The 22,083-nt window shown below is 43.4% G+C and overlaps 1 protein-coding gene and 1 pseudogene across 2 annotated transcripts in view; one reads left to right on the forward strand and one right to left on the reverse strand.

Moving 5' to 3' along the window:
* Positions 1 to 22,083, reverse strand: part of LOC146862412 (uncharacterized) — a 568,567-nt gene that overhangs the window by 235,821 nt on the left and 310,663 nt on the right. The window lies entirely within an intron of this gene.
* On the forward strand, positions 4,058 to 4,211 carry LOC146862413 (5.8S ribosomal RNA; annotated as a pseudogene).

Raw genomic sequence — 22,083 nt, forward strand, 5'->3', positions numbered from 1 at the left:
ATGGCTACAGCTCGTGTAAAATCAAAGAGCGTTATCTGGTCAGTGCAGTTAATCAGGTTATGGCCTATTCAGTCCATGCACTTAGTGCTAAAAACGGGGAGAAGCTTCATTCGACCCACTTCTAGCAATAGATTCTATGAGGAGTTAAACGTAATTTACATCCTTCCTGATATTCCGGTATTTGTCCAATTTAAACAGTGTGGAAATGGTAATAATACACGCAAAACGTGCAATTAGTGTTTGTGCATGCTATTCCACAATTCACATTTAGATGTAAACAAAGTGCTTAAAACACAGACAAGCCAGGGACAAATGTTATCTGCCCCATGGTAAATATCATATCTTACTCACACAAATGTTTAAGCGACCAGGTATGTCACCCCCTTCTGCACCAATAACAATAAAACTACTGGCCATGTTGCAAACCAAAACCGAGGTATACAAGTGACGTGAAACAACAGCAAACACACAACATAGGGTGTCTGTAGATAAGGTCATTGCAGCAGAAGCATATGTGAAGGTGTATATACAGCACTCTCACAATGCAAAACCAGACACATTAAAAGTGCAGGAGTGTCATATGGACAGAATTGCAACACCATCATAGCTTGCCACACTGCAACAACGTGGTAGTGCCTGCGCATATACATGTTTCAGCCATGAGCTTGTGTAATTCTCAACCACAGATAAAGTGCATTACAAGATGTGATGACAATACACTGCAGCTGGTAGGGCTAAGTTTTAAAAAATACTGGTTCATGTTGCTCTTTTGGAGAACATGTTGATTATGGTAACACCTCTTGGGTTAGGGTTGGTGGTTTTGCACTCGTATACCACACTGCATTATGTCCCCATATAGGACTTCTGTAGATAAAAGAGGGCACAATAAATTCCTACACCTCCTGGGGCAGAGGTAATATGCTTGAATAGCGTGACTCTTTCCATCTAGATTATCACAAACCGACTGATACTACTGTTGGACATTCATGAGGGATGACGTGTGGGTAACTGCCCATCCTCCCCAGTACATAGAGCTAGAGCAGATGTAGTGAGTAAACCTTCCAGGGAGGTGATGCTATTCACATCCATGTCTCTTACTAGGCTTGGTGGGTTCTGACCTCTTTTTCTTGTCAGCGCGCATCTGACCACAGACGGATGAAGTAGGTCTGGCTGATCTCCAAAAAACACATTTTCAAAAATGTCGACTTAACATAAATGTTTTCCACCAAAAAGAAGCTGCACATTTAATTATTGAACCCAGTCAGAAGTGCAAGTCAACATTTGTGTAGTGAGATGTTAATGTAAGGTGGAGGTTTTGGTAGTCTATGTTTTGGAGTCTGTGGTTTTGCAAATATGTTTTTTTCAGTCTGTATTTTCTAGGACTGTGCAAAATTTTAATTAGAAGTGTGTCAAATTACGTCAGAGACATTGACCACACCTATATGGGTGGTGCAAATTGTGCCATGCCAATGTCACTTGTGACATTTTTTACTTAAAATAATTAAACAAAACTTAATGTTCTTCATGTGGCTCAGTGTTTAGAATCCCAGCTGCCTTGGAAGTCCCAGTGAGTACCAGTCAGGACTCATTTGATGCTTTAAGCCCATTCAGGGAGTCAGGAGGCCAGATACATTTTTTAAAAGTCCCCTGAATATCAATCAGTGTGCATGGATTTTCAAAAAAGGGTAGTCTTCCAGTGGACCTCAGGTGATGATGCCAGGACTTAGGGTACGTGCACAATCCTGCCATTTCGTAAAGTGCCCAGGACAGGGTCCCACAAGCACTGGGAGCATTCCCCTCCTTGGCTGAGTAAAAAAGCTGCGACCTGGCCCTGGGTCACAGGTCTGGCTGGCCCTTGGGTGCACGGGGCTCCCCTGCTTGACTGGGTTAAGAAGCTGTGACCATGCCCTAGGTTAGAGATGCAGCGAGCCTGGGGGTGGAAGGCCCTGTCCTTGAGCTTCATTTTATGACCCATTGTGCATGGACGTCAATTCACCATGGGTAGTGGAAGTGGAAGTGACATCATACACTCCTTGACCTTCACTTTTACTCACACACATATGTTTACACATAAACACACAATCACACTGTCGCACTCGTGCAAAAACACTCTCACCCGCAAGCATGCACACAGCCTACATTTAAAAGCATGTTTTACTCACCACAGCTGCCAGAGGAGGTCGAATTCTAGCTAATTGTATTCTATTTTTATTATACTAGCAGTGAAAAATGTAACATGATTCACTATTAGTTTAATTTACAAAAATAACAGAAAACAAAGAGTCCAGCCCCAATCGACATCCATAAGGACAAGCTGACTGTGTTCCTTGCACTGATTTTGCCACTACTGAAATCCAGGGGTCGCAAAGGCAGTGTCATCATCTTGTGTGTTTTGCTGTACAAAGGGGCATGCCAGGGGTCACAGCTGCTACCCCTGGTGACCGCTACATGACATCCAAGCCACTGTGTCACAAAGTGCCATGGAAGGGGGCAACGCAGGCTGGGGGGAGGCTACCCTGCTTGGCTGGATGAAAAACCTCTGACTGTGCCTTGGTTCAAAGCTCCGGCTGGTTCTAGGCTGGAATCCTCTGGCCCCATGCTCCTTGCCCTAGCATGCTGTGTCACTTTGAGCCCAGGACAGGGTTCAACAGGCCTGCAGGGCTTCCCTGTTTGGCTGGGGGGAAAAGCTTTGACTGGGCCCCAAGTCAAAGCTCTGACTGCCCTGAGTTGGGGCATCCTGGCCCTGGACTCCCTTCCATAGCCTTCTGTCTCACAAAGTGCCCAGGATGGGGTCCCGCATGCACCAAGCAGGGGCTCCCCTGCATGGCCAGGAAAGAAAGCTCTGACCAGGTCTGCAGGGCCTTCCTGAACAGAGCAGTGGCTGTGGCCCAGCTTGGGCTCCAAGAACCTTGCCCGGGGAGTCCCTGGCCCCTCCAAGGGTTAGAGGAATCAAATTTATAAGACATGGTGCAATTAGATGGCTGTCGTTCAAGCCCGGCCATCAGGGTGCACATGGCATAGGAATGCCTGGTCTGCCCAGATGGCCGGGCTGCCCTAGAAGTCCAGATGATGTCTTATTTGGCTGTTTAAGCCCAACCAGGTCTTGGAGGTAGGATACATTTGATCCAGTGCCCCTCTTCTGTCACTCGGTGTGCATGGATTAGAAGAAAGGCAAATGGCCTTCCTTTGGGTTAGCATGGACAAGATACTAGGGTGCCAAATGACCATCGATGGAAGACCCCAGCCAGGGACCTTCCCTGGCCTGCCATCTCACTAAGTGCCCAGGATGGGGTCCTGCTGGACCGGGCATGGCTCCCCTGACTAGCTGTGACTGGGCGACAGGGCAGAGCTCTGTGAGGCCTTCCTGAGGCCCAGCTTGGACTCTGAGAATCCAGACCGGGAAGCTACTGGCCCCACCAAATGTGACTAGCATCTGATTCATAAGACACAGCGTAACCAGATGAACTTCATTCAAGCCTGGCCATCTGGTTGCTTAGAAATGCATAGCACGCCCAAGTGCAGGCTGCCCTGTAAGTCGTGATGAGGGCTCATTTCACTCTTCAAGTCTAGCCAGGGCTCAAGGAGTTCAGGTACATTTGCTTGAATGTCCCACTCTCTGTCATTCGATAGACTGACACCTCAACCTGGAACAATTGAAGCACAGGGTCAAGCTCTGGCTCACGACAGGTGATAGAGGGCCAATGGGCATTGGGTGACTCTCCCTCATTACCAGGAACCTAGTTGTCTACCCCTGTGTGGGCAGGCTGGAGTTTAAAGACTTGTGCAGCCCTGCCCAGGAGTCCAGAAGGGCTGCCTACAGAGCCGTCTGACTCTGGTGCTGTGAGAGTTTCTTGGTCACCCACCTGCCGTCGTAGCGGAGTGAGACTCTCAGGCTGAATGGCTGGAAACACTCTTTGATTCACGGATGCTGACTCCCAGAAGGGAACCCTGATGGGGTGCTGGTTCATCTTGCCGAGCAGGCGGTGGACGGGCAGCACCGACTTTCTCCCACCACTCTTACAGCCACAGGTGGGCAAACATTTGGAAAGATGCCTGTGACTCTTGATGATGGATGACTTGGCTCATACAACTACTAAGAACTAAGCTCACTGTCAGAATTAGTGTAAATTGCAGGACACATTGATCATCAACACTTTCAATGCACCTTGCGATCCCAGATTAATCTCCGGGGTTCGCCTTACTGTAGGTTGCATGAATGCCAATCACCCTGTGGCTCTCCTAGGGCATGGCTGGGGAGTTACAGGGGACTCCGCTCCCTTCAACCCCCAAAGTAAGACCCCTAACACGCATCGGAAGTACATCTGGTCATGGCTTGAAGGTAAGCTGTTGGTATGCCCAGCCTTCCTCCACTTTAGTGGGGCAGGCAAGTCACAGGCATGGAAAAACCCCAGGGCACCTGGCCATGTGCCGCACATGGCTGTATGTGGTGTCCCACAGCTGTCCATGGCATCAGCTCACACACCCACGTCTGAGGCCAGGGCTGGGAAGGCCCCATGCAACCCTGCAGGCGCCTGTTATGATTGTGGCCCTCATGGGCTTCATTTTCCAATCCAGGAAAGAGTGTGCTGCTGTGAATCGCCATCATCTCCTCTGAATCCCAGGCAGCGGTCCAACTCCCCCACGCTTCAGCATCCAACTACAACCTCGGATCAGAAGCAATGGCCTGCTGAAATTAGGCATATCATTAAGCAGAGGAAAGAAAATATTCAAGATCCCCTCAGTGATAACAAGGGAAGAGAAAAGAGCTCACTGCCGCATCCCCACCTGGCAGCGGAATGTAGTGTTCAGAAAAACAACTCCCCGGTGTCACTCATGGGCTCAAATTCCTCTGACCACATATCGCTGCTTGGCTCCAGGTTAAAGGGGTATGTGACAATGTCAGTTAGTCACTTGACCCATCTTGAAACATGGAGCAAGGAGTATAACACATGCACTAGCCAGAGGGCCAATCGAAATCCTGTGGCACAAAGTACATGAGGGCTGACATGCACCAACTGAGATTGGATCCTGCCCTGACCACGCAGCAGGCAGACCCCGGGCGCATCTTGCCCACTCTGTCCGTCAGGTGGAGCATCAGCATGGGCGAAAGAACCCTTAAAGATGGTGAGCTATGCCTGGGAATGGTGTAGCCAGAGAAAACTCTGGTGAAGGTCTGTAGTGGTGCTGATGTACAAATCAGTCGTCTGACCAGGCTATAGGAGCAAAATGCTATTTTCTAATTTCTAAGGGCTCGCTTGTCAAGGGGTGTTATTATTGAGTGCTATATAAAACATTTAAAATGAACAATACAAGTCTTAGGAAATAAGGAAATAAAACCAGATGTAGCCGAGTGACCCACCATGTGGTAAAATCCTATGTCCCCGGCAGACCCAGTCAATTGTTCTTAATATGACAGGCAACAATCATTAAATTGCATTCTCTTTCCCTCACACAATGCTTCCACTCACTCTGCTTTCACACTGGAGAGAGTGAAAAGTTTGTAAAGAAGGTATGCAATCAAACAATAGTAGCAGCTCAAGGTTAGGGCACTCGTACTGATCCTGAATATCTTGAATGGTTTCCTGTTAGGGACATCTCTTCTCCTCCTTCCCTTGACCCCCCCACCCAACTTACTCATGTTCCTCACTCACTCAAGCCTCCGTCTTGTCCTGTTTCTACATTGTGCATATGACACCCCTCTTAAATACGGGTCTGGGGAATCTTGCATGGAAAGTTAACAAACCTTTAAGCCTTTGAAAAAAGTGTTTCACAGCAGACAAACATGCTCTAGCCTTTATAAGATGAAACTCTTCGAAAGCCCTATCAATGCAACCTGAATGTGATTGCTCTTTCAATAGTTAAAGAGAACTCTTTCTGAGCATCTGTTGATAGGCCGGTGTGTATTTTAACCTACTTTTTGCTCATACTTCCTTCAGTTAGAGCTCTTCTGAATTCAGCAGCTTGAAGTTCAGTTGGCGGTTTGTTCTCCTTGGTGGTTAGCTGCTTTCCTGCAAAGAGTCTGGTGCCAGACTCTGCTGTTTTTGAGCTTTCATGATCCTGCTGTATGCAACCCTTTTGTAGATACCATGTTTAAATTCATTTTGTGTAGAGCTTCCGGGCTCCAACAAAAAACAAAATTGTCATCATATATTAAAAGATCTAAATTGTTTCTTTCAGTTCATCATCATGTTCTTCATGTATTTTTTTTTTTAATGTGTATGACTCATGGGTGCACCTTAGCGTGTGCATACCCTCGTGGCACATCTGGTCCTGATGAAAGTCTCGCTAATTGATTAAGGAGGCTGAAACATGTCGACCGGCCATCACTTTTTCACCTAGGAGGTTACTGGTCAATTTAACTAATTAAACATCCGTAATCACCACCGTTTAATATTACCTTACTTCTCCATTATTAAAACTTGTTTAGGATAAGTAAAGGTAATTTTAACCCCACTGTGTGATTTCTCACTTCCTGCACAATCCCAAAAACCTGCTCCCATGCGTCGTTATTGTTTCTTTCAATTGCGGTGTCCTCTGTACTAGCTATGTGAACCGATGTCTGTTTCAATAAAAAGAATTAATTTTTTTTTTTTTTAAAACTGCTCCACTATATTCAGGTGTTGTTATCACACTCAGGAGGCATTTGGCCCCTCGGGTGGGACCCCAATGATGAAGGATGTCACCAACTAGGTTGGTGAGTGAGGGTTCTTTTTAATACACTCTGTGACTCCTCAGGGATTGCTTAACATTAGAATCACTCTTTCTTTGTTGATTTATTTAAACAAAAAGGGGGCCAAGAGTGGTTCCACCTCAAATCCCTTTCTCTCTCTGTGTTGCTACTGTTTAATATATTAAACACATTTTGGGTTCATGGATACATTGTATAGCTTTTCCAATGTGTAATCAAACAAAGGCTTTCATCCTTGTTGGTGTTTGTCATGCGCTGACAGCCGATCAACCTTTGGTCTCTGATTTTTCTGTTTCTCCACACATATTTACCACCACGTATATCAGCATCTGGGACTGATGTTTCCCACAGAACTTGTCATCTTTCTTCAATACCTTCTAATTAATGATGCACTTGATACCCCCGCCATATTAAATGCATCTGCTGCTTTTTTCCTAACCAGCCTTAGGTCTCTCAGTTTTCTGTAACTCCACTAATATCTACTTCCACGTATGTCATCATCTGACACTGGTGTTTCACACAGAACTTGTTGTCTTTGTTTAATGTCTTCTAACAGATGATGTACTTGATATCCCCAGCATATTAAATTCCTCTGACGCTATTTCCAATCCCCCTCTCTTCCACCCAATATAGCCACACAATGGCTGGTCCACACCCTTTACCCCTTAGGCTATTTCACAACCACCCTTTATTGAAAAAATCATCAACAGCTGTCTAAAAATGACAATAGTGGTAGAAATATTACCCCACTCAATAGTGTTACTGACCTTCGAAGGGTGCAAGGTTGAGACGGCCATGCAGTTGAAGCACTACCTCTCAACAAGGGATGCACTACTTTCAGATGTTGTGCTGTCATATTTCACTTGGGAGCTGGGGTCAATGTGCCCAGTGCTTCCTGCCATGATGTGGCGAAAGTGGCACAATATTCCTGCATCCTCATGTTGTTTGTTTGAAATCTGGTATTTCCTGGCCTGTCATATTCGTCAGCCCTTAATGCTTAACTAGAGTTGTCTTGGCTTAGACTTCAATACTGCTGATATTTTATTTTAAGTTACAGCCTCTTCATTTCTTATCGACCTTTCCATGCCCGAGAGCCTGTGGATTGGCGTCACACTAAGATCTGAATAGAATTCGATCTTCAGGGTCTGGGAGGATCACATAGATCTCTTATTGCGCTCCAAATATTGCGATGCATTACAAAAATTGCAATGTATTACATTTTGCACATTTGTAGGTTCCTTGAAATACCCTAAAGACGGGTTACTAAACTGCAAAAATCAAAACAATGTGCAGTTTCAACAATTTTCAGAGTGGACTTGGAATAATTGTGGGTCACCCTCTGAAGATCTGCTCCATCCCTGAATACCTGAGCCTGGGCTGGAGCCCTGAGACTAATTCCCAACGTTGGCAGTTCACATAACCTTGACTACCACTGAAGAGAAAGCACTCTCTGGGTATCTTTTCTCCTAAAGCTACAGGCATGTTTCTATTGACTTGCATTGTATTGTAGTAGCATTTGTTTAGTGCATTATTTCCCTGAAGGGGCACTGAGGTGCTTTGCGACGGGTAACACACTACTCGATGAACACAAAGGGAGTTACAAACTGTCATGCTGTTTCACGCAGTTCTTCACACAGTCTGCCGTACAATTTTGCATTAAAACTGTTATATATAGATTGTCACAATCTGTCATGAAATGTGTCCTCAAGTAGTGACACCAACGATCAAGCAGGCAGTGATACTGGTTGCCATGGAGTGATGGTGTGGTGATGTGGTCAGTCAGACCTGTGGTAATGCCAGTGCTCATGTTTGTGATCATTGAAGTGGTCATGCAAAGGGCATGCTTGTATATAAATGCATTTAGGTAAACATATGCACATATGTGCCAAATTATATGGCCGTCTATCAGGTTTCTACAGATCTTGGCCGCAGGCTCCCTTCAGTATTACAGTTAATCATATATGTGCACACATATGTAATGATCATGCATCATTGTCTTGGGACATACAGCTGCAAATAACTAGTGGAAATTGATGAATAAATAAATGAAATGCAACACCAGTGAGAGAGCTGATTTAGGTTTATTAAAATATGTTTGCTTAATGTTATGATCATTTTTGCACTAAAATGAAAACACTGCACCTCGTAAAACTGTATACTCCTGTGCTTGACTAAACTAGGCCTAAACACCATCTCGAATACTAATGCAGCCATGAGGTGAGTTTTCAATTTTCCTCTCATTGCACGAAACGAAATGTGCACCACTGTACTGCTCTGTGTTGACATGCTGTTCTCGAAGAACTCGGGAGGAAGCCTTTTGCTACATCCAAGGCTCTTCCTGCCTGTGGTACTGTGGGCCTAATCCTTTATGAGACTATAATAGTTTTGAGAGTAACTAGATTTGTTTTGACACATCTGATTAAATTAGGCCAAAGGAGGTAATATTCATATTAGGGGCTGGACTTGGTTTAATGCTAGATGAGATATACTACATTTTGTGTTACTATTTGGAAATCTATGTAATGATGTGTGATCACCTCATTCTGACAATGCGATTTTCACTGTATTGTTTTCTATAAAAAGGCTCCTTTTTGGAGGTGAGCCAGTTTGGTTTGCCCCAACTCTTTGACAGCAGAACTATGTTAGTCTGTCTTTTGACTTAGAATACTTTGCTCTGAGACTTGACCTTATGTCAGACTTTTTGCTGCATGCGATTGAACCGTATGTTAATTTCCTATAATGATTCATTATGCATTTTGACTATTACCTCTTTCCGTTCTGCAAGGCACTTTAATTAATTATTAAACATTAATGGCTTGAACTTTTACAGGGTTCATGTCCCTTCTTGAGTAGAAGCTTATTTATTTGACTAAGCTGTTTTCTTTGCTGTTAAACTATTATCTTTTGAGGCATATTGCATCAGATGTTTTGAGGTTAACAATGTCTCTGACCCTACGAAGGCGCGTTATCTTAGATCATCTGATAAGATAGTGTCAACACTAGCGAAAACATTGTGTTAAAGTTCCATATGTGCCTGCTGACCAGTTAGATTTTGGTGTCTTGCCCGTTGTAGGACATTCTAATATATTATTCAGCTGTTTTGAAAAAATGAATATATATATTAAAGGTCAAGCGCAGAAGATAATCCGAAAATACCACAAGGTGTCTCAGAAGAGGATCTTTGGGGTCCTTCCCACAGCAGTGAAAGTGTAAAGTAAAAAAAAAAACATAACAGCCACAAGACACCTCTGTAGAGGGTCAGTGGGGTCCATCATGAATTAGTGAACGTGGCACGAGGGAAATATGGGGTTCATCATGGAGCTGTGAAAGTAGCACCAAAGGATATCCACAGACATCTCAGGGCTTGTTGGGTCACACTGAAGTAATGAAAGAGCTACCCAAGGTAGTCCACAGACAGCTCAAGTGATCTCAGTAGAAGGCGTTTTAGGGCTGCCACAAAGCAGACAAAACGCCACCCAAGGAGATCCACAGTTTCCACAAGGCAATTTCAAAACTGAGGAGAACGATCTGTGTTTGCCAAGTAAGTAAAGTGCATGTGCTGTGTCACCACTATATCTCTGTTGACTTGAGTGCACAATTGAAACCTATATTTATTTGTGAGTGACAGCATTTATATAGGCCCATTAGCCTGACTGGGATCCCTTACAGTAGAAGCCACTACCCCAGTAGAGAAACACAGACTACGTAACTTATTAAGAGAGAATGCTAAAAATATACCCACTAGAGAAAATAGCAAAGACAGGTACAGAGGGAATTCTGCAAGTCTCTCACAGAGAGCATTCTGTTGGACTTGGCCCTTTTTGCAGGGCCATCTTGAACGTTTTGCCTTCCTCCTGTATTGTTTCTGACCTGTTTCTGTTGGTTTTAGGACTCTGGGCACTTTGCCACTGTTAATCAGTGTCAAGAAGCAAGTGCTCCCTGTATAAAGTAGTATAGATCAGTGATTCCATGATTGGTATATTTGTTTTATCAGTAAAGTCCCTAGTAAAGTGCACTTTGTGTGCCAGGGCTAGTCATACAAATGCTACTCGTGGGCATGCAGCACTAAGTGTGCCACCCACACAAGTAGCCCTAAAGAGAGGTCTCAGGCCTGCCACTGCAGTGCCTGCGCGCAGTTTGTTAAACTGCCTTGTTGCCCTGACAAGTGCACCCACTTGCCAGGCCTTACCCTTCCCTCTTTATGCACATCAAACACCCCTATGGTAGGCCCAAGGTGCCCCCTGGGAAGGGTGCAGTGTATGTGAAAGGTAGGACATGTACTAAGGTGTGTACCATGTCCTGACAGTGAAAAAATTCTAAATTCGTTTTTCACTGTTGCAAGGTCATCTTGCCCATAGAACACAATGGGGGAGGCTGTGTAATATGTTTCCAGCCTCTCTTCCCATAGGTTTAAGATGGAGAGGTGAAGTTTAGTGGGCCTGAACTCACAATTTAATAACACATCTTTTTGTGAAGGTGGTTTTAGAAGTGGCTGGTTTTTGTGTTCTAACAATTATGTGTGTCTCTGCCTGGCTGCGGATTGACTGTCTGGATTTGAATGTGATAGGATCTGGGAAATGTCTTGACCAAGGAGAGGAGTAGGTGAGAGAGCCACAGTTAACCTGCATCTGGAGTTTAGGGGGGAGGAGTAGCCCCTGGAGGTGAAGAGGCCTGGGCTGCAGCCATAAAACAATGGCTCCGTCTCCTGCTGAGTGACTGAGGATCCAGACCGCCACTATCAAAGGAAGAAGGTGTCACTGGCAGGGAGACACCTAAAACTGGTTTGGACAGGGGTCAGTGCCCCCTGACACAAAGACTTCAAAGACATTTAGGGGTATAACTATGAGAGCTGAAACCCCTGAACTTTAGACTGATCAAGACTGAAAATGATTGAAACTACTTCACGGTCAAGAGGAACGTCTGCCAAGGAAGATCAGCTGAAGAGACTGAAGAGAAGGACTGACCCTTGCTGTGTGTTCTGGGGCTGGCCTGCAGTTTGCTGATTTAACTAAAGAGTGGCTAAGGAACTCTGCTGTGTGCTGTGTCCCCCTGCTTGAAAGGACTTTGCTATGTGCTGTGTCACGAAGTAACGTGTCTCCAAGGGCCAGAGGAGAGCTGGCTCCCTGTTGTGGAAACTCAGGAACATAAAAGTTTCCAAGTGTGTCTCAGTGACGCGGTGTGCGTGTGCTTTTTGCAGCCTGAGACCTTCGTAAGAACTGCCCCGTGATCATGTGCACTCGGAGTCCAAGTGAGTCTCAGCGACTCTGTGTGCGTGTGCTTCGTGCAGCCTGAGAGCTTTGTGAGGATTGCCCTGTGATCATGTGCACCGGAGTGCAAGTGAGTCTCAGCAACGCTGTGTGCATGTGCCCTGTTGCAGCCTGAGACCTTCGTGAGAAATTGCCCCGTGACTGTGTGTCCCGGAGCTGTCTCCTTCTCTGCTTTGATCGACAGCGTGACCAGAAGTGCTGGGATCGACATTGCCATCGGCTCTGACCGGCATCCCCAGAGGAGCTGTGAGAATTCACCGCCGCCGGCCTGAACCTGCCTTTGCCAAGGAGATACCTCGAACCATCACCGTCGGGGGTCCGAGTTCCACTGCCCAAGATCAACAAAGTCGCACCGGAGGCCCAAGCCGAGAGGAGAGTGAGATCGCATCCCCCAGGTAACGCTCAGCGAGCGTGCGTGTGTCGCCAACTGGGGCGGGGTGCAGGCTACGAAAGAAACGCTCTCGACCTTTCCCAGCGCGAGCATCCGCGGAGCTGCACTTTGTTGTTCATCATAACAGTGTTGGGGGCATATTTTGGCAGTAGCTGACCGCGAGTCAATAAGAGTGGCATAAAGACCGTCCAGAGCACCGCAATCGGTGCTGAAGTACATTATTTTTGCATTACAAACTGCCTGATTGTTGCATTACGAATTGCATTCTTTTTGCATTACCAATTGCATTATTTTTGCACTATGAACTGCCTGATTGTTGCTTTACGAATTGCATTATTTTTGCAATACTAACTGCGTGATTGTTGCATTACGAATTGCATTATTTTTGCATTACAAAGTGCCTGATTCTTGCGTTACGAACTGCATAGCATTGCATTAGGACTGCATTGGATCATCGAGAATTGCTCATTAATAGTGTAAGAACTTACAAGTGCTTTCTGGCCTAATAACCGGCAAGGTGAAATATTACAAATACGCATATGTTATATTTTTATCGTGTGGTCTCATCGTATATCTTTTTTTATCAACATATAATTGTTTTTTATAGAACTCGTGTGGAGTTCATTTGTGGTGTTATCATTGGGTTACTGAGAGCGTGGTTGCAAATACTTTACACATTTGCCTTGGAGATATGCCTGGCTGCTCGTGCCAAGCTACCGAGAGGGCGAGCAGGGGCTATCTGACTTAGATCAAGGGTCCCTATTTGGACTAAGGTACCTACCTCAGCCAACTAGAGACCCCCAGTTTTAACACATTCCATATGAAATACCTAGATCCACCAGACACACGTTTTACAGCTCAAATGCCTTATCTTTGTACACTGAATTAATTTACATCAAGTAACACGAAGTAACATCAAAAGTTACACTAAGTAACATCAAAAGTTACATTAAGTAACAAAATTCCTGAGATTGAACATGGGGCATATTCATTGACCATTCGAGGTACAGTTTTTGGATTTGTGAAATACTATCTAAACCAACCTGGAATAAGCAAAGCCCTCTCCTGACTCAGGTGTCACTCTTACTTAGCTATTGTATTTCCAGCGCATTTTATAAAGCTGCTCCCAACTGAGAACTCTCATTTAAAGCAGTACTTTTCATTCAGATAAACGTATCAATGTCAAAATGCCCAGGAACATTTTTACAGTAGAGTAAAATAACAGATATTTATTTTGCTCATAAAAAATCATCCTAAATGTGAACACTGATAACTTTATCTAATTGAAATTCACTACTTTACATGACTTTAAAACGTTGTTTATCATAGACTCAGTTAGGAACAACATTATAACATGATCTCAAACTGATGAGAAATATATATGTAGTGTTGAGAAAAGAGGGCAAACTGATGAGTAGGCACATGGATCACAGGGAGGTGGTGGCAAACGTGCAAACAGAGATGCAAACACCCCCACAAACCGATCGTTGCACAGGCACACATTGTTCGTGATACAGCCCTCGGTAATCACTAGAGACAAATTAACAGCCACAGCAGAGTTATAGTATTTATCCACGATAACTGCACCCCTTTCTTTTCCATAAGTAATATTCAAAGGTAAATAAAGTGTTACATCTGTGTAGGGTGGACATGGAGAGACGCTAGACAGGATTTGCTGTGGTATGTGAAGGCTCAGTTGAGACAAACTTGGTGCCACAATGGCGCCGCCAAATTTGTCTCGTAACAGGTGTCTGTGATCTGCAAGTATTCTCTAATTTCATTTCGAAGTTCAAAGGATTATGTGGAGATAAAATCTGACATCTCATCAAGGTGTGTCTCTGGCTTCCTTGTCTTCACTAGGCTCACACAGGGCTACTCAACATGCCTGTGCACTGCTATAGCTGACCAATCAGGTGGCCTGAGTCCACTGACAAGGCTTACCCAAGAAAAAACACATAGGTTTGTGCCTGGGAAACTCTATAAAAGAGCACCTTCTAATTTCTCATTTCACTTCTTTGCATCCGTCTAATTGTTTGTTTGATATGTTACGTCACATTATGTAACCTTATATTGGGTCATTCTGTAGAGATTTCATAAGCAACCATAGTGCCTGTAGAAATTGATCACAGGTGTAGTGTTACGGTCTGGCATGTCCATTCAAGTAGAATGCAAAAGATTCAGAAATGTAAAGTATTGAATATTCTAATGAACCAATATGCCAATTGGCTGATAGTTCCTACTGGTGTCTTTTTGTGGGGTACGAGGGATAGGGAGCCATGCCCACCCCCACCTTCCCCTTCAACTACACAGAGTGCCACACATGAAGCTAACCATCATGCATTTCGCATGTTTGACTCTCAGTCGTGGTTCTTGTCCTGTGCCCTGCACAGTCATTGTGGAACCCCAATGCTTACTCTCTCAGCCCTTTAAGACCTGTAAAAGAAGCGTCTGTCTGTGGTCGGGTTGGGAGGGAGGAGCTACAACAGAGAGTGGTCCTGAACACTGCAACTTCAGGAGCATCTTATGCCATAGAGATAGAAATACAGATATCTACAAGAAACAGCCCTGAATGTGGGAATGAAAATCATCCCGCACTGAGAATATGCCTTTGTGTTTATTTCTTCCATTAAACCTGGTCCAAAGTGATCACATATTGTCAGATTAGTGGACAGAGGCACAGTGAGAGTAATGGGAGTATGATTTGCCCAGGATCAAACAGTTTGGAGGAGACATGGTAGACCTTAGAATGCACTGCTATTTGCTCCCAGGCTATACATGTACCACCATATTGCATTTTGGGAGATACACCATTAGTGGGGACACTGTCCCCATCTCAGGCAATATCCAGTGCAGTTTTTAAATCCTGCACTAGTAGCTCTGACTTTGATTCTAAAAACTCGCAGCCTTGCCAACATGAGAGCAGAGGAGTACGTTAAAAAAGCGATTGCCCAGGAGCACGCAGTTTGGCCACATCGCAATTCTGATATTAAAAACCATGGACCCTATATATTTATATCCTGGCAGGTTGTAGTGTGTTCTGGCAGGATGGCCAACAAATGGTCACCTCTGCCCTAACTGACTACTACCCACCATATTTTAAGATCACTATCTGCCTGGCAGAGATCTCTGTACTTTCAGAAAAAATCCCCAGCCCTAAAGTTTTTAAGTGCAGGTGCCATTTTCAATGTGCCCACACAGGTAGGTTTTTGTTTTACAAAAACAAACTCCCACAGGAGGGGTTTACTCCCAGCATGTTCGGGCCATTTCTGCCCTTTCCTACTTGTGTTGCCAGGTCTTCCTGAGCAGTCAGGCCGGAAACAATGTACGTCAGAACATCTGCCCTAAATGGTGCGATCAGTCTGAGGTACTTACAGTGACAGCTCCATGTCCATGGGGCTGTCAATATAAGGTTTCTAACAGCAGAACCAGTGGAGGGTCAGCCGCGGGGAACATGACGGTGTGCCCGACTCTAAATAGAGCTGGCCAACCAGGAGTTTAGTGTATACGATACTCCTCCACGTTTGTGGAGTGCACTTATTGCCAACCTCTAAATAAGGTCCCATGTTTCCTGGTTCCATAATTTTCTTCATGTACCTCTCTCCATTAACGTGGCATAGGTGAGCTGTAGACAGATATGAGAGCGAAAGGATGCAGGTTATGTAGAAAGATAGGGCTTTGAAGTAATGCTAAGACTGTGCAAAGATAGGGCAGTGAGTACATTCTGGGGCTGTGGATAGGTGGGAGAGAGCAGAGTCTGTGGAGAAATGTGACAGTGTAAGGTGCAGCGGTCAGGGGGAAATGATGGGACTTGGAGCAATGCTGGGGCTGTTGCAATAAGCACCAGTGAAGGGATGCTTGTGTTGTGGGGAGATGGGGAAATGAAGAAGGGCAGGGGAAGGAGCGAGATGTGACAGTTAAGAGATTTGGGGCTGTGAAGAGAGGGGGCAGCGCAGTGTTGCTGACACTGTGAAGATATCTGACAGTGAAGAGATACAGGGGTGTGGTGACAAGAGGTGGAGAAGAATGCTGGGCTTGTAGAGTGATGGAGAAGTCAATAGAGGCTCGTGCTGGTACTGAAATATAAAAAATAAGGAAAGCACCATACTACAAAGGTGTTGTGGGGTTTTGTATGCGTAGTTGGCAATTTGTAAAGTTTTCATGCTTGAGTTCAAGCATTTAAGTTCTCTATATAATGTTCCTTCCCCCAACCTAGAATTTTGCGCCACGTGTTATAAACACTGGTCCCAAAAATACCAGTTGCAGTTTGCAACACGCTTTTTTAGACCAATGTGATGTTTTGCGAACTAGCCTATGTATTAATAGGTCGGTTTACGAAATACCAAATGGTTGTAGGTCGCAATTCAACCTTCCTCGTGGATATTAATGAGGTAGGTTGCAAATTGCAGACCACAATGTCTGTATTTGCTTTTAAATAAAGCAATTGCATTTTTTAAATGCTGCTTGTTTTCCATAAAGGAAGATGGGATGCATTTAAAATAAAATGAAAAGTTTTACAAGAAATATTTTAAAGCAAGGCAGTGGTCTCTTGAACGACAGTGTACTCTTAAAAAAAGTTTTTGTTTTTTATATTCACAAAAAGAAACATTACTGTTTAGAAATTGGATATCACCACTTTTGTGTAGTCACTAAAATATTAATGTTTTGCAACCACATTTCGGTCACAAAACATTAATACATCACATTCATGGGAATCAAGGCTAAAACAAAAACCATGCATTTTGTTGTGAAACACAAGTCTAGGACTGGACCATTCCATCATTGGGTCACCTTCATAATGTGATACATGCCTGTGTTGCTTAGTAAGATAAAAATCATTTAATATTACAAATATTAAGTTAGTAAATGCCCATCCTTTTGACTTGAGGCAATGTGGTATTCAGTACATATTTGGTTCAGATCTAGAAAATGCTAAATGTATAGCTGTCAACAGGCCCCATATCACAAGGGTCAAAATGGATGGACAGACAGACAGATAGCTAGATAGCTAACATGGCTACACCTTAGGATAATGTCTGCTACACAGAGGCAGACATGAACAATTCATGCTATGGAGGGATACCTGCACCATATTAGGGTCAGGCTCCTAATCAAGTAGTGACAAAAACATTGATCGAAACAAATCATTTATGCAAGGAAGGTCTGTGAGTTTCAATGTATATTTATTCAACAAACACAGCTGCATCGAGTTTAGATATCTGAGGACCCATGCTTCTAGTCGTTAACAATGCAACCAGATTTCAAGGCCATTACTCCAAATCCTAGATGCCACTGCAAACTACACTATTCTGGATGACATGGAAACCAGGGGAAGCTTGTATCATGAGTGCTGGGCATTTTCGCTTGCTTCATAGACATTCTTGATATCTACTTAACATAGGCTAAGTTCAGTATCATTAGAGTGTCTCTATCTTCCACTGGAATCGGATATTCACAAATGGCCCGAATAACCATATGAAATTAGGGTTTCTAGGCACTAGGAGTCTCGGGGCGGTGTTACCATATGATGAAGGGGGGCACAGGCTCGACAGAACTCCAGAAGTCATGCCTATTGATCACAATTTTGAGAGGCCAGAAAGAGCAAACATGCCCTACTTTTAGCTAGAGTATAATAACAATGGGGTAACCCTGTGTCCCTCAGAACCTGGGTGTCATAAAAAAAAGCTACAATTGGTTCTGTCGGGTACCCAACAGAACCTACTTTTAACTAGGCCATAATAATAAAACATCAAATTGTCTTTCCACCATGGGAGACAGTGTTTACAACACTGGCAATACCACACAGGTACATAAAAACGCTGTTGTTACAATGACCGCGTTGTTACCACGCATACCTTTGCATCGCAAGACGTTTCAACGACTTGGGCTAGGTGACGTGCAATACCAGAGAATGTGCTGGATTTTAAATTCAATACCTTCCCTGCTGTTGCGCTAACTGGAGTAGGAATAGTAATTTATACAATTCCTCAGTCCAGCGTGCCATCTAGTGCAAGTCGTTGAAACGACTTGCGATGTAATGCCACGTGTGGTAACAAGGCGGTCGTTGTAACAACTGCGTTGTTACCTACCGCGTGGTAAAAGCACGCGTTGTAACGTGCTATATTCATCAACCATACATAAAAAATTGAGTATTCCTCATTATCTTTTGTATATCATAAACGTGGATAACCTTAAGGAAAGAATGCGGCATTCCACAATAATCATTTACTACTAGGTACAACATATACCGCTTCCAAGATAGGCTGTAACAAGGGCTTAATGTATCATTTGCAGGCATACTATGAGCTCCAGAAAGGAAGTATTCCAGCTACCTCCTCATACCCCTCCCCTCAACTCTCAAGATGTCACCCTGAGAGTTTGTGGTATATTTGATCTCCTGACCTAGACACAAAAGATAGCCAAGTTAAGCATTGGCCTCGAATCTGGGAGACTCCGCTTTAGACATATAATACAAACTAGGGCGCATTTTCCACCCATATACAAAGAGCGGTAGCAAAAGTTCAAGAAGAAAAAGAACCTCCGAACCATGAACACTCACAATGCAGTATTAGTAGTGAACCCACCACCATATTCCGGTGAGGTTAAAAAGCACCAAATAAGTTATAATGATACATTCTTATGTTTCCTTAGCTGAAATGGAAAAATATTCCTTTTGTTCACTTTTAGGAGGGATGCTCCTCTCATGCTTCCAGGTACATAAGTGCAGCCACTTTAAGAAAAGCAACTGCTCATAGACGGAGACACGCGCAATACTGTATTATATTGATGAACTTATAAAAGGACAAATGTTTTTCGGTCACTTGTTGCCCTGATCCACTGTACAATAACTGTTGTCTTTTGCTGCAAGAACCCGCTTCATAGCGAAAGGATGCTCTATTTTGGATCAACGCAAATAATGACCTGCACCACAAGCAATACCGAGTCCTGGGAAACGCGTTGCTCCAAAGCGGATCGGAAGATTCTGCAGACCCAACCACAAGCTGAAATAAGCAATCTGAGAAAATGGTACTGAATGAATATGCCGCTCCTGGTATCCAGGGATGAGCACTTATGGAATGCACAGAGCTATCTCCTAGCGTTGATCCTCCTGAGGTTATCTGTCCAAACCAGAGGTGTCTACCAATCCATCTGTAAAGGAAGGTGTGAAAATATATATTTTTTTAATCAATAATTTGGCACTCCATGAATTGGCAAATCATCATTTTTGATTTGTCCAATTACTCCCGTTCAGAGATTCTCCAAATCATGAAGCAAAAAGAAAACTTGGTTAAGATAGTGTCAAATTAAATAAATTAAAAAACACTACTGGTATCTCACTAACTTTGATGACTAAAAAATAAGCAGAAATTAAACTGGCTTGTTTTTTCTCCCTCAAGGACTTGTGCATCAGTTTTTTAGTATGGTTACAGAAATTTGTAACGTTATTTTCACAGAATTTCAAAAAATGTTATTTTCGCAGTGCCTCTGCACTTTCAGAACCATAAGGTGACACACTGCCTATGCCCTGTCCAGGGCAGCTTCATGCAGCTGTTGCTTTTACAGATATTCTCGTCCAGGAGATCCTGCAGGCCACAGACACATTAATCTTCATAGGGGGACCTTTCTTCTTCAAATGAAACATGACAGAATGCTTAATGCTTGGAGGGCATTGGGAGAAAGGCAAACGTGTGCACATCTCTGCAGCTCTGTAAATGAAGGCATTGTTAAAACATATCATCCGCACTGTCTAAAACATCTCTCCGATGGGCCATCGATGCGTCTGTCAGCAGAGAGCTCTGACGGTGATGACATTCGATAGCCGAGCACCACGTTAGGAAAGTCAACTCTGATGTCCTTGCTATCAGCACATCTTAAAATATCTGATAAAAATGTATCCAGCTTGGCTAGCTGGATGACTCCCTTTTATCACCCATGACATAATTCCATTTTAATACTTGCATGTATTTCTAGGATTATATGTTTCCCTCTGTGTGCATGACCAGACTTCAAACAAATGATTTACAACGGGGCAGACAAGGTGGGTGGAGAAAAAAATAAATGGATTACAATAGCTTTATTCACCGTTTAAACACATACCTTTCAGATAATGGAGTCCACACCACTGTAAGAAACTTTATACATATTTAAAAATATAATTCACTTCATAAATCTGCTAAAAATGTACAATAATTTTGGAATCAGAATACAGCTTATATTTCCACGCCTACTTTTACCAAATATTTTTCAGGGTAAAATGTGGCAAACACAAAGACATATTAGCATGCTCGGCTGAAAGAACATGTGAGGCTAGCTCACACATATTTACAAATGTGTGAAGGGTGTTGTCACCTGGACATGAATGCAATTAACAGAAAATGCATATTTTTCCTACACGCACAGTAGTAGGAAACTTACTCATTACCAGATGCCTTGAGAAAAGATTTGCATTTATGCCTGCATTTAAAATGCGCACAACAGCAGTATAGGAATTTTTCTTCTATTACGGGATATTTCCAAGAAGAAAAAAAACTAGCTACTTTCTATTTGTCTCAATAGGTTCGTGACTATGTCAAGTTGGAACAGGGCCAGTTTCAAGCAGCGTAAAAGGAAATAAAACAATCGCCCGGCCACAAATAAAACAAGCATTTGCAATGCAATAGGTCTCGCAGTTACAAGAGTTTCAGCCATTGGCATTGTAAATAACAATGCCTTTTATTTATGTTTTTAAAACAAAAACAAAAGGCATTATTATTTGCTATGTCAATCGCTCAAACTCGCGTAAATGCGAGACCTATTGCATTTCAAATGCTTGTTTGATTCATTGCACGCCAGAGAAAAATATGATTCTTAATAGTCACAAAAATGTATTGTTGTCTTTGAATTACTGTAACCGAAGATATAGTTTAAAGACACAAGTATGACTAAAAAAATGCAAATGATAAAGAATAGAAAGAAAACAAGCATTTGCAAAGGCAATTATAGTCCCCCAGCCCTGGCACTGAAGTGCTCTTCTTTTTTAGATGGATATGAATATGTGATCAGTTAAAATGCTGTCCCTCACAGGTGAAGCGAGCCAGTGGCTGAGCTGGCCTGACCAACTGACCCTTGATGTATGCTGTGGTGGGTTCAAGCAAAATGTGAATGACGGTTGAACAGATCAAATGACGAAGAGGTGGGACCCAGAGCCCCTGTATGCACGGATATATGTACGTATTTATTTATCATTTATTTTCATTACACAAGACTATCAGGAAAGCTAGGCCAGCAAGGCCAGACCTAAGAATCTTCTCTTGGTTATTTCAGAGGAAGGTGTTTCCTACAGTGGCTCAAACAAGGCTAGACTGTGACATATTTCATTTGAATCCTCATTTGCAAATTAAAAATAAGCTTTGGGCTAAACACACGTGCTTAGGGTAATCACCGAAGAGTACATTAAACACTCCTCTGTGCAATAAAGCATGATTGACAACAATGTAAACTTACATGGCATCAATCTGTAGGTTCACATAACACACAAAACTCACAATATTATTTCAAGCATAGAGGAAAATGCATTAAATTAATGAATTAACATACATTAGAGGAATATTCAGGGATTCGGTGGTAATGCGCAGTAAATTACCACCCGAGGCATAGTATCGTAAGTTGATTTCTATTCAAGCTGATTTATTTTCAGTACTATCCCATTTTGTCATACATTAAGATTCTGATGTTTGAATGAATAAAGGACAGCCTTGAGT

The sequence above is a fragment of the Triturus cristatus genome, chromosome 2_2, assembly GCF_964204655.1.
Source record: "Triturus cristatus chromosome 2_2, aTriCri1.1, whole genome shotgun sequence".
In the NCBI taxonomy this organism is placed as follows: domain Eukaryota; kingdom Metazoa; phylum Chordata; class Amphibia; order Caudata; family Salamandridae; genus Triturus; species Triturus cristatus.